The sequence below is a fragment of the Apium graveolens genome, chromosome 5, assembly GCF_009905375.1.
Source record: "Apium graveolens cultivar Ventura chromosome 5, ASM990537v1, whole genome shotgun sequence".
NCBI classification, from domain to species: domain Eukaryota; kingdom Viridiplantae; phylum Streptophyta; class Magnoliopsida; order Apiales; family Apiaceae; genus Apium; species Apium graveolens.
The window spans coordinates 172,454,988-172,468,353 of record NC_133651.1 but is presented as its reverse complement, the minus strand read 5'-3'; the positions used below and the strand labels follow the sequence as shown (position 1 = coordinate 172,468,353).

The 13,366-nt window shown below is 37.3% G+C and overlaps 1 non-coding gene across 1 annotated transcript; it reads left to right on the top strand.

The window, feature by feature from the left end:
- The first annotated feature begins 11,952 nt into the window (after positions 1 to 11,952).
- LOC141662874 (small nucleolar RNA R71) lies at positions 11,953 to 12,059 on the top strand. Its single transcript, XR_012550974.1, has one exon. It is a non-coding gene; the product is annotated as a small nucleolar RNA R71 (small nucleolar RNA).
- The last annotated feature ends 1,307 nt before the right edge of the window (positions 12,060 to 13,366 follow it).

The following is a 13,366-nucleotide window of genomic DNA, read 5'->3' as shown; positions in this document are numbered from 1 at the left end:
AGAAACAAAGCAAGGATGGTTGATAAAGGTTACTCTCAACAGAAGGTTATTGACTATGACGAAACATTTGCTCCAGTTCCTAGATTGGAAGCCATAAGAATCTTTTTGGCTTATGCTGCTCACAAAAAGGTCAAAGTCTTTCAAATGGATATGAAAAGTGCTTTTCTCAATGGAGAATTAGAAGAAGAGGTATATGTAGAACAACCTCCAGGCTTTGTAGATCCAAAATTTCCAAATCACGTCTACATGCTTGACAAAGCACTTTATGGCCTTAAGCAAGCTCCAAGAGCATGGTATGAGACTTTAGCTCAATTCCTTCTGGAAAGTGGATTTAACAAAGGGACAATTGATAAAACATTGTTCTACCTCAACCATGGAAAGGACATACTTTTGGTACATATATCATCTTTGGTTCAATAAATGCCAAACTATGTGAAAGGTTTGAAAAGCTAATGCAGTCAAGATATCAAATGAGTATGATGGGAGAACTTAGCTATTTTCTGGGACTTCAAGTCAAGCTAAATGAAGAAGGTACTTTCATAAATCAATCCAAGTACACCATTAATTTACTCAAAAAATTTGGAATGCAAGATTGTTCAACTGCATCCACTCCCATGGCCACTGTAACCAAGTTAAATAAAGATACTGGAGCATCAGTAGATATTACTAACTATAGAGGTATGATTGGCTCTTTACTCTATTTAACTACAAGTAGACCTAATATCATGTATGCTACCTGTCTTTGTACAAGATTTTAGGATGATCCAAGAGAACCTTATCTAATAGATGTGAAAAGAATTTTCAAGCACCTCAAAGGTATAGCTAATCTAGGATTGTGGTACCCTAGGGAATCAGATTTTAAGCTAATAGGTTACTCAGATGCAGATTTTGTAGGATGCAAAATAGACAGGAAAATCACTAGTGGAAGCTGCCAATTTCTTGGAGGCAGATTGGTTTCTTGGTTTAGCAAGAAATAGAAATCAATTTCCACATCAACTGCAAAAGCAAGAATATATTGTTGCAGGAAGCTGTTGTGCACAGATTTTTTGGATGAAGAATCAACTACTGGACTATGGGTTAGAATTTTCTAAAATATCCATTTACTGTGATAATCAAAGTGTTATTGCTATGACAGGTAATCCAGTTCAACACTCAATAACAAAGCACATCAGCATTAGGTACAGTGGAATTGCATTTTGTCCCAACAGATCAACAACTAGCAGATATCTTCACAAAACCACTATGTGAAGCTACTTTTACAAGACTGGTAAATGAACTTGGAATGGTTTCAGGTTCTTTCTCAAAATCTGCTTAGTTTTTGCTCTCATACATAGACTTTATGATCAGTGTTTACAGATTGTCTTATCTCTATGTAATCTGTGCTTAAATTGTGATATATTAAATACTGATTGTTATCTGATGTGATTTTCTATACTCTGATAGTGTTTTGAATGTTCTGTGACTATTCAATCCAATGAGGATTAATTATTAGATGCTGACTTAGTAGTTTTTAACAAACTGTGTATCCCATGTTTGAATTAGTTATTTATGTGGAAATCCATAACATAAGCAAACTCTGATTTTGATCTTAATCAAATTTACTTTGTGTATCTTATTACTAAGTCACAAACTAGATTTTTGCTTCTCATCTGTCAAATTCTGATGTTAGTAAATCTAAAGGATGAACTACATGCTTGATAAGCCTCACTTATCTGAAGAAAACGAAAAAAAATAAATTGAAGTTAGGTACTCCTTTGAGATCTAGAGTAAATATGTGAAAGGGAAGACCCAAGTGCATTGCTGGTATTAATTTATATGCATTAGAAAAGAAAATAAATTTTTCTTGGTGACTTTTCACATTCTCTCATTAATGGAGAAATACTCTTATAATAGCATAAATTCTGATAGCAGTTGTGACTCATTTACATTGAGAAGCCACTGTAAAAATAATGTCAAAAGATGCATAAAATGAGCACAAACAGTTGAGGTGGACTCTTGCATAAACTTATTCTATAGTACACTTCAAAATTAAAGACATATTTTAAGCACTTTTCTTAGTTATGCCTTATTTCTAAGATATACTGAAGTTTATCAGACTTTAATCATTATCTGATCATTTTTAAATGCACACACTCTCACTCCATATGAATGATGAAAATTACTGTGGTGATTAAGTTGTTTTTGACAAACAGTTAAGTATTATTTGCATAAATTCTGAGGACAAGTTCTGATGAAAGTTCTGATGATTAAACTCTGAAGAAACCAGTCAGAATTTGTGTGAATAATCACATAAACAGACATTCACTTTTTGAGTACAGAAGCCATGTTCTGATGAACGTTAAATTCTGATAATAGTCAAGTTCTGATGCAAATCCTGATGGAAACTCTGCTGCTTGCATGGCATTAGTTAATTATTTGGATTATTTTTAGTATTTACTGTAACGGTTATATTTTGTCAGGAAATAAATATGTGAGATAAAAACAGTGATAATCATTTGGTTAATGGGTTGCGTGTTGGTTATTGCATATACATGTGTGCAATAATTACTGCTTATTTCCCGTGCCCACTAACTACTGCTTTGACTATTTACTGGATGACAGGTGTAAAGTGTCTATTTTACTTCCAAAAAGAGTCGTTGAGTGGAAAGAGTATAAATATTAGAGATAAAAGATTACCCAAATCTTTTACTTTCTCTCTTATTTACTCTCTTATTTCTTTTAGTCTCTCTCTCTCTTTTACTCTCTATTTTCTGAAGGACTTTCATACATGCATTTTAACAAACATCTTGTGAACACACAGTTTCTCACTTATTTCTTTACAGAAATGGAACCCAAAGATCTAATCTATGATGGAGCCAAGTTTGTTCCTAATAACTACATGTTTATTCTTTCTAAGGACGAGGCTCCTTCAGAACTTCATTTCATCCAAGACTTTCTTGCTCGAAGTGAAATAGGCTATGCACTAACCCAACTCCAGGTACTCTCAGGAAAGCAAATACTGGAGTTTTGGAGGACATGTTTTTATGATGATGGTGGAAAAGGTGGGTCCCCAAGTATTTTCTTTACAACAGGGGAGGATGAGCATGTGTTGACCTTGTCAACTGTTCGACAAGCACTACATTTTCCAGAAGATTGCACTTTCAATTCAACAGTTGAGGAGCCAACTCTTCAAAAAATGATGGCAAATCTGGGCTATGAAAAGTCTTTGGCAAAGCTGGGATAATTGAAGAGACCCCACATCAGGAGGGAGTGGAGTTTTTTCTTTGACTGTATTACAAAAGCTTTCGCCAACAAGTGCTCAAACTTTGATGTTATACCCATTATAAGTCAGCAAATCGGGTATGCCCTTTTGAATCAAACGTATTTTGATTATGCAAGTGTTATTTTAGGGTTTATTGGTGATAGGATGAAAGAAGATAGCAATATAGTCTATTTTTCTAGATTTTGTCAACTTATTTATACTTTCCATTGTCCTAATACACCATAACCTTTTAGTGAGAAAATTGAACCCTTTAAGCTACACAAAAGGGCTTTCACTGACTTATTATCTATTGATAATAAGAAAACTACACTAAAACCCCTCCAAATTCCTCATTAGTTAATCAATTCCTAGTAAATGTTGATCCTCACACATACAGTTCCATATATCCTGATATAGCACCAGTACAATCTCAACCTCCATCAGCAACTACAACAAATACTCAACCAGCTCAATCCTCACAACCACAACCAACCATCAGAACTTATTTCCAACCTGCACAATCTTCTCACCCACAACCATCTGCTATAACATCAAGACCCAAACCCACAAGGGCAAAATATGTTCCTAAATCTCCACCAAGGAGAAGAAGGATGATTCTTAGAGATGAATCAGATGAAGAGGAGCAAGTCCAGGTTTATGCATCAGAACCTGTGACAATAAAGCTGAAAATGTAATTTTTCAGAAGAAGGTAGCAGCTGAAAAAGATATTTCTCAGAAGGAAACTGAAGCTGAGAATTCTGGTATTTTAAAGAGGAAAAGAACTTCAAGTTCTGATGTTGCTCAAGCAACTCCTCCACTATCCAGGAGATCTAAGAAAATGAGAGCAGGAAGGCATATGGAAAAACCTCTATCTAAGGATGCTCAAGAAGCTGAGGAAGGGGATCAGGAATCTCTGATCTCATCAAGATTAATAATGATTGAAGCCTTTCCACCTCCACCTCAATCTAAAAACACTGTTCCAGACACAGTGATCACACCTCCTATCTCTCCTATCAAAGAAAATATTCGAGTTAAAGATTCAGGATTAAGTCCTGAAATTGACCTTCATAGGCTGATCATTCCATCTGTCCTATTTCTGGAAGCTCCACAAGGACAAGTGACAACTCCACTTGTTTGCCCACTACATACTGAAGTTCCAAATACCCCGATTCTGGATGTGGGAACAGATGAAGTTGTACCAGAATCTCCAACAGCTACACACACACACTTGTGTTGTCAGAATATGATGAGTTTCTTGCAAGTTATGGAGAGTCAGCTCCAGTTAACACACCAGCTCAAGTTCTTGGAAATGAGGCATTGATTAAAAAGTTTGTTGAACAAGATGCTCCTGTTCCATGGGAAGAAACTCATAGAAGTTGAATGGACTAAGAAGTGGAATGAATCTGATTTTGTTCCAAGCTCCAAAGTTCTATCAGAACATATTGCTAAAGCTGATGAGTTGATGATAAACTCTGACTTTAAAGCTCAACTTAAAGTCACAGCTCTCGGTACTAAAAGCCTTCAAGGTCAACACTCCATTACTCATGCTAAGGTTGATAAGCTACAGGAAAATGCTGATAAGCTGGACCTGATGATCAAGCTGGACAAGAACAGGTTTATCAGACCTATTCATGAGAAGGTAGAGGCTATTGAAAAGGTTCAAGAAAAGCAACAGGCCCAACTGACTGAGGTCCTGCAGAATCAAACCTCTCAACAAGCTCAACTGAATGAAATTCAATCTTCAGTAGAACTTCTTCTATCTCTACTCCTACTAGATGATGCCAAAAAGGGGGAGAAGGTAATGAAGTCCAAATGCTCAACTAGTCAAGTACTGAAGAAGAAGGATTATAAGGAAGATGACCAGGGAAACCCAAGCAAGGGCCAAGGTCAACGGAAAAGCAGCAAAGTTTTTTTAAGGAAACTAATTTCTGACTCAAGCAAATCTTCTACACAGAAGAAGAAAAGTTCTGAAGCTGTAGATGCTCAAGTTCTGAAAGCAAGTTCCGATGATCAAACTTTGATATCAAGTTGTGATCTTCTCATTCAAGGTGATAGTCAAGACTCTCAGAAGTTTTTGCAAACTCTAAAGCTCAAGGGAAGGGAGACTACAGTCTATTATAAAGATCCCAAGATTCAGACACTTGATGAGGAAATTGCTAGAAGATTATTTCTCAAGCATAATCCTTGAATGGATTTAGAGACTCTCAAGGAGGAAGAAGCTAGATTTGCAGCTGAGAAGACAAATCTTAAGTCTAAAGCTTCTGATGCAAAGAAACCTCCAAGGCCTAAGGTAAAAGGCATTGTGATCAAAGAAAGGTCAAATTCTGAGGCTTCATAGCCCAAGATAAGATCAAAAGTTGATCCCAAGGATAAAGGGAAAGGAAAGATTGATGAACCAACAAAGCCACATGAGATGAAGATTCCTCAAATCCTGATGAAACTAGTGTGCAAAATGGTTCAAGTTTTTGATGATACAGCTGCTGAAGATGAAACTATTGAAACTCTAAAAAGAAGGAAGATAAATGAAGAATCTAAGACAACCTCTGACACAACTCAAGTTGTTCAGAGTGAAGAACATCAAGCTACAAAAGAAATAGCAAATTCTGATCAAGTCATCAAGACATCCACATCTGACAGTGCTCAAGTTGATTTGAACAAATTGATAGTTACTGATAAGAGAAAACTCTTATGGGAGAATGTTAATCCATCAGATCCTAAGAAAAGCTAGCTATTATCTGATTTCATGACTGTTGGATTGAAAGCCACAGAAACAAGAGACAGAGCTGGATTAGGTTCTGAAGAAGCCAAGATCAAGACAGGAGTTGAAGTACTTACAAGAGATCCATTCTTATTGACTGAAAAACCTCTAGAATAAGTTACACAGAAACACCTTGATAAGGTTATATCTATTAAAGTGGTACTGGATGCTCATGATAAAAGTAATGTCAAAGAAAAGATGATTATGTTTCTTGAAGATGGAAGAACATACAGAATGTCAGAATCAGATGTGCTGAATAAATCTCTGAAAAAACTTCAATTCTTTCATTATCTTTTGGAGATAAAGTCTGAGATTACTAGGAGATTGTCAAATTTCTTCATGAAGACCATAAGGGATAAAGAAAGAATTTCTGGATCAAGGGTTACAAAATTCATTCCAAACATTGTTGAAGATGATGGAAGTGAAATTCCAATGAAGAAGGATTCTATTAAACTTGAGGTTATTTTGAAAGAGAAATGTTTGTGCTATAATGAAGACTCATCCCATCCAAGAGTAATCAGACTTGGTGATGGTTTAGAAAGAAATTATATCTCAGCACTAAGGACTGCAATCTAATCCACTGGAAGTCAAGATGAAGAATTGAAGCAAGTCAAAGCTATACTAGCTCAAGTCCCGAGGAATACAGAAGAGAAGTTGATATCAAACTTTGTCAAGAATCACTTTGGATTCAGATTGACTCAGTAAAATTGGTAAAAGATATAAGGACTGTAAGTTGTAGTTAGTTGTCTAATTAAACTCTTATAGCATTTGTACTTAAATATTTTTGACATCATCAAATCTATTAACTTGTATATTTTCATAATTTACAAGTTGGGAGAGATTGTTAGATATATTTGAGATGTCATGTCTAATATGTTATGTTTAGTTTCAAAACTTAATATCAGGACTTACTGGAAATCAGAACTTACTGAAGACATAATTTATATCAGAACTTAAGGACGTCAGGATTTATATCAGAAATTAAGTGCAGATACTTCAGATAAGGAAAGCAGCTGATTTACAGGAAAGGATCGTGACTAAAATAAGAGAAGATATGCATGAAGAGTTAGGAGACTAGAAGACTTATAGAAGATAATATCTGATTGATATATTTTAGGAGACATAATTATATTCCATATCAATTAGGAGATATCTTATAACTGTGTACTATACAAACACAGCTTAGGGTTTACACTATATGTGTTATCATTCACGAGAAACATTATACATTGTAACCTAGCAGCTCTTAGTCATATTGTTCATCACTGAGAGAGAACAACTGTTCTATTATAACAAGTTTATTATACTGTATATACTTGATTACTATTACATACTTGTGTTGATAAATCGATTTGATTGTATAAACACTATATTCAACCCCCTTCTATAGTGTTGTGTGACCTAAATTCCAGGAAAAAGACGGAGATGCGAGTTAAATAAAAGCACTTGTTCCCCCGGCACAAATTTCTTGAGCACTAGACCCCGATCGTGCCACCTCTTGACTTTCTCCTTGTACATTTTGTTGTTCTCATAAGCTTGAAGTTGAAATTCGTCAATTTCGTTCAATTGAAGCATCCTTTTCTTTCCAGCTGCATCCAAGTCCAGATTTAATTACTTTAAAGCACAGTATACCTTATGCTCGAGCTCCAAGGGCAAATGACACCCCTTGCCATAGACCAATTGAAATAGTGACATTCCCAATGGAGTCTTATATGCTGTTCTATATGTCCAAATAGCTTCATCAAGCTTCAAAGACCAATCCTTCCTTGATGGACACACTACTTTCTCTAAAATGCGCTTGATCTCTCTATTAGATACCTCAACTTGACCATTTATCTGAGGATGATAAGCCGTAGCAATGCGATGATTCATATTATACCTTTTCATCATAGCAATAAACTTTCGATTGGAAAAATGCGACCACTCATCACTGATTATGACTCTTGGAGTTCCAAACCTTGTGAATATCTGCTTGTGAAGAAAATTAAGCACCACTTTCGCATCGTTCATTGGCAACGCCTTAAATTCAACCCATTTTGACACGTAATCAATTGCCAACAAGATATACTGATTGTTGTAGGATGAGACAAATGGGCCCCATGAAGTCAATTCCCCAAACATCGAAGACCTCAACTTCGAGAAGCACATTAAGAGGCATCTCATCCTTTTTAGTCATATTACCCACACATTGACATCGATCACATTTCAAAACGAACTGATACACATCTTTAAACAATGTTGGCCCAAAGAAACATGCTTGAAAAACATGAGCTGCTGTATTTTCTCCACCATAATGTCCTCCATAAGCTGTTGAGTGACAATCTCGCAAGATCCCCCCTATTTTATTGTAAGAAATACATCTTCTGATGATTTGGTCAGCTCCTTGTCTAAAAAGAAATGGCTCATCCCACATATACCACTTCACTTCATGTAGAAACTTCTTTCTTTGGGCATAAGATAGGTCGGGAGGCATGATATTACTCACAAGGTAGTTCACAATGTGTGTAAACCACGGCTCTTCTTCTTGCACTCCAAATAGCTGCTCATTGGGAAAAGACTCATTTATCAATGTCTTATCCAATAAAGTAGCATTAGGATTCTTTAATCATGAGAGATGATCAACAACTTGATTTTTAGTTCCCTTTCTATCCTTGATCTCTAGTTCAAATTCTTGGAGAAAAAGAACCTATCGAATCAATCTAGGCTTAGAGTCCTTCTTCGAGACAAGATATCGAATTACAACGTGATCAATGAACACTGTCACCTTAGTTCCAAGTAGATAAGATCGAAATTTCTCAAAACCGTAGACAATAACTAAAAGTTCTTTCTCCGTAGTAGTATAATTTAGTTGAGCACCGTTGAGGGTCCTACTAGCATAGTAGACCACATGAAATATGTTGTTCTTCCTCTGCCCAAGAACTGCTTCAACTGCATAATCACTTGCATCACACATCATCTCAAAAGGCTCATTCCAATCAGTTGCGGTTATGACAGGTGCCGTGATTAGACTCTTCTTCAATGTCTCAAATGCTACAAGGCACTCATTATCAAATTTGAAAGGGACATCTTTCTCTATTAAACTGCATAATGGCTTTGAAATTTTCGAGAAGTCTTTGATGAAATGCCTGTAGAAACCCGTGTGACCAAGAAAACTACGAATTCCTTTGACAGAAATAGGAGGGGGGAAGATTCTCAATGACCCCCACCTTGGCCTTATCCACCTCAAGACCCTTAATAGAAACCTTGTGCCCGAGAATTATGCCTTGACGTACCATGAAGTGACATTTCTCCCAACTGAGAACCAGATTAGTCTCAACGCACCTCTTGAGGACGTGTCCAAGATTTTGCAAGCATTCATGAAAAGAATCGCCAAAGACTGAGAAGTCATCCATGAACATTTCCACATTCTGGCCAATCATGTCAGAAAAGATGACCATCATACATCATTGAAATGTGGAGGGTGCACCACACATACCATAAAAAACTCGTCTAAAGGCAAACATATCGAATGGATAAGTGAAGGTAGTTTTCTCTTGATCTTCTGGAATGATATAAATCTGATTATAACCCGAATACCCATTCAGAAGACAATAGTACTCATGACCAGCCAACCTGTCAAGCATCTGATCAATGAAGGGTAAGGGAAAGTGATCCTTTCTAGTAGCCTTGTTTAGCTTCCTGTAGTCCATACAGACTCTCCACCCTGTGACTATCCGTGTAGGAATAAACTCATTCTTCTCATTTGCTACCACAGTGATACCATATTTCTTTGGTACACATTGAACCGGGCTTACCCATGAACTGTCAGAGATAGGATAAATGATCCCTACATCTAGCCACTTCAGAATTTCCTTCTTTACTACTTTCTTCATGATTGTATTAAGTCTTCTTTGTTGCTCGACTGTAGGTTTACTACCTTCTTCTAACAGAATTTTATGCATGCAGTAAGAAGGGCTGATTCCCTTGATATCTGCTATAGTCCATCCAATTGCCGATTTGAACTCTCTCAGAATTCTCAAAAGCTTTTCCACATCGCTACCTAAAAGGTCAGATGCAATAATGATAGGCAAAGTAGATGCATCACCTAAAAAACATACCTCAAATGTTCAGGTAAAGGCTTAAGCTCAAGAGTGGGAGCTTCCTCAATAGAAGGCTTGAGGCGGTTAGGAGCTTTGTTCAATTCTTCCATTCCAAGAGATTTAAAAGGCATATCGATCTTCCTTTTCCAGGGAGAAGCATTCAAATACTGTAGTTGCTCATCACCTTCGTCATCTTCACTGTCTGAATTCCCCACCAAGGCTTTTTCTAAGGCATCAGACCTTAGCTTTTGATCAAGTTCCGATGTGACCACTGAATCGACCAACTCAACTTTTAAGCACTCCTCATTATCAGTAGGGAATTTCATAGCATTGAACACATTAAAAGTCACATCTTGATCCAACACTAGCATTGTAAGCTCACCCTTCTGTACATCAATCAAGGTTCTGCCAGTTGCCAAGAAAGGCCTTCCCAAGATTATAGGAATCTTCTTGTCCTCCTCGAAATCAAGAATGACGAAATCAGCAGGGAAGATGAGTTTATCCACCTTGACCAAGACATCCTCCATAATACCTTACGGATATGTAATAGAACGATCGGCCAATTGCAAGGTCATGTAAGTTGGTTTGGGATCTGGTAAGTCCAATTTCTTGAAAATTGACAAAGGCATCAGATTGATGCTAGCTCCCAAGTCACACAAGCATCTGTCGAAAGATACTTTTCCAATGGTATATGGAATAGTGAAGCTTCCTGGATCTTTAAGCTTCAGAGGAAACTTCTGCTGCAGCACATCAGTACATTACTCGGTGAGAGCGACAATCTCTAGATCATCTAGCTTCATCTTCCGTGAGAGAATACCTTTAGTAAACCTTACATAACTAGGCATCTGCTCGAGAACCTCAACAAAAGGTATGTTGATATGAAGTTTCTTGAACACGTCCAGAAACTTCTCGAATTGCTTATCCAGTTTTTTCTTCTGCAGTCTCTTAGGAAAAGGCGGTGGAGGAAAGATCTGTTTATCCCCTATATTACCCTCAGGTAGAGTGTTCTCAACAGTAGTCTTCCTTGGTTCCACTTCTTCATCCTGCTGCTCTACTTCTTTCTCAGCTTCAGCTTTTTCAGTCAACTCTTGTGTTTGTTCGGGATTAGCAACCATTCCAGACCTCAAAGTGATTGCCTTTACCTAATCCTTAGCTTCCTTCTTCTCTGGCAGTTCAGTGTTACTAGGTAGTGTACCAGGTTGACGATTTAGCAGGGCATTAGCAATTTGCGCAATTTGATTTTCTAAGGTCTTGATAGAAACGGCTTGGCTCTTGCACATAAGCTTCAACTCCTCTAATTCAGATTTTTCATTAACTGGTTGTAGCTGGAGTTGTTGTTTTGGTGCATACTGCGGTTGCTGAAAACCAGGGGGTTGTACTGCTTAGCTGAATACTGATGATAAGGTTGTTGAACCGCATTCTGAGCATTGCTCCAACTGAAATTAGGATGATTGTGATTGTTTGGATGATAAGTGGTTGGCACAGGTTGCTGCGATCGCTGGAAGTTGCTCATGAACTGAGTTGATTCATTCGAAATTGTGCACTGATCAGTCTCATGGGCACTAGCACAAAGCTCACTGACACTAGTCATTTGATTAACTCCATAGTTAGCCAAAGTGTCCACCTTCATTGTCAAAGCCTTAAGTTGGGCAGCTATAGCAGTTGCTGCATCCAACTCCAGAATTCCTGCAACTTTTCCATGAGTCAGTCTCTAGGAAGGATTCTGGTACTCATTAGCAGCCATCAGTTCAATAAGTTCATAAGCTTCATCGTAGCTCTTAGCCCACAAGGCACCTCCTGATGCTGCATCAAGCATGGGGCAAGAAGTAGGACCCAATCTATTGTAGAAAAAGGTTATAATCATCCAATCAGGCATGTCATGGTGTGGGAACTTCCTTAGCATCTCCTAAAATTGATCCCAAGCCTCACACAGAGATTCTCCAGTTTGCTGCGCAAACTGGGTAAGAGCATTCCTCATTGATGCAGTCTTCGCCATGGGAAAAAATTTAGTGAGAAACTTTTGAGCAAGATCTTCCCAAGTTGTGATAGACCCTGCCGGTAGAGAGTGTAACCAGCACTTAGCTTTGTCCCTCAAAGAGAATGGGAAGAGTCACAGCTTGATAGCATCTTCAGTCATACCATTGAAATTGAAAGTGCCGCAGATCTCGATGAAATCCTTAATGTGCATGTTGGGGTCTTCGGTAGGAGAACCCCCAAGCTGAACTGAGTTATGTATCATCTGGATCGTGCTTGACTTGATCTCAAAAGTGTTAGCCGCGATGGCCGGTCTAATGATGCTAGACTGAATGTCATTAATCTTAGGCTTTGAATAGTCCATCAAAGCCTTCGGATTTTCTGCTTCATCACCCATAGTACTACAATTGGATCTTCAACTTTCTCTTCTTTTTCTACCTTCTTTTCTTCCTCAAAAACTTCCCTACAAACTACCACAAGTTTTTCCTCGTCTTTATCTAGTGTTCTCTTACGAGTACCCGAACGCGTATGCATACACCCTCGCTAGATCACCTAAAATAAAACAAGGAAAAAAATAAGTAACAATGTCCGAGTCAATGAACTTTAATGACCACTGATGGAAAGCACATAAACTACTAATTAACACTGCAGTGGCGCCAAAAACTTGTTAGTCGCTAAACACGCGTTAATATTACATGCAAGTATACGAGTTTACAAGTAGTATAAGATATAAATCAAATTCGATCCTACAGAGACTGTATTGGTTAACTATCTAAATTACGCACTTAAGCAACAATGTATGGTTATTATTCAATGTTAAGATGATAAAAAATTGAGAATGTTTATAACTAAGAATTATGCTAACTATTACAACTAAGAGAATAAAATAGACTGGATTAATATATATGACAAATATGGGATTCTAACTTCATTAAGTACTTCACTCAATACCCTTATTATTCTTAACCTTAGCATGCAATGGTGATGACACTAATCAGACAACACGAAACTAATAAACGCCAACTTTCATTGCGCGAGTACCATTCTACCAGACATCCACTAAAGAGATAGAAGCTGAATATGCACCATTTACATTGAGACCCTATATGTCTATAGAATTTGACAAAATAACGGTTAAAGCACAAGTTATCAATCTTGATTACATAGGGCAAGTAAGATGGGTAAAATTACTTATGAATCATGCATAATAATACATGAACCTATGCTAGCATGGCAAGTTCTAAATCCTTAAATTCACTTTCGCTTAATTAAGAATTAACACACTATCTTATAAGTTCACGACGCTCACAAGAT